Raw genomic sequence first — 793 nt, forward strand, 5'->3', positions numbered from 1 at the left:
ATTTGTGCGTTGTCGTCAATTTATTGGTTTTCTTAAAGAGGACAAACTGCAGCAGATCGTGTCTTTGAGGACAGACGAGGGTTAGACGCTGCACATCCTCTCCAACGTCACCCGACTGAACTCCTGCTTCCAGGATAATTGAAATGCTCGTTTGCGCTTCAGCTCATAAACTGAGTCTTCTCGTGTGCAACTCTCAACAGAAATGGGAAGGAATGGAGAAGGCTCTCTCCTTAATTACTACCATCATCATCATCATCTTCATCGACTGGTCTGAGCCAGGCGGAAACCTTCCGGTTCTGTAAAGTGAAGCCAACGCTTCATGCGTTAAAGCTGCATTCTCTCTAGTGTCCACCAGGGGGCGACTCCTCTGGTTGTATAGAAGTCTAGTCTAAAATGACTCTACTTCTCTCTTGATTTATTCCCTCAGTAAACATTGTAAACATGAGTTTATGGTCTCAATCTCTAGTTTACAGTCTTCTTCAATACAGCATGATGTTCATTTAGTACATTATGCTCCATTTAGAGTCAGACAGACCATAAAGCAGGGGATGATTTAGGGGCGGGGCTACACGCTGATTGACAGGTCTCTACCAGAGACGTATACGGCTAAATCCATTGCTGTCAATGTAAATCAGAGCCGGCAGATATCTTTTCTTTCTTCCATAAATAACATAATATATCGAGGAGACGTTGATCCTTTTAGTTCAGTCCTACGCTGAGCTTTGCTTCCTTTCCCACAGAATATCATCCCTCGTTTCACCCTCGTCGTTAAAAGACGTCACAACACCGGGTT

Source organism: Cebidichthys violaceus, unplaced genomic scaffold (genome assembly GCF_023349555.1).
Source record: "Cebidichthys violaceus isolate CVI_PGR_0920_01 unplaced genomic scaffold, fCebVio1.0.p SCAF_35, whole genome shotgun sequence".
Lineage (NCBI taxonomy): Eukaryota > Metazoa > Chordata > Actinopteri > Perciformes > Stichaeidae > Cebidichthys > Cebidichthys violaceus.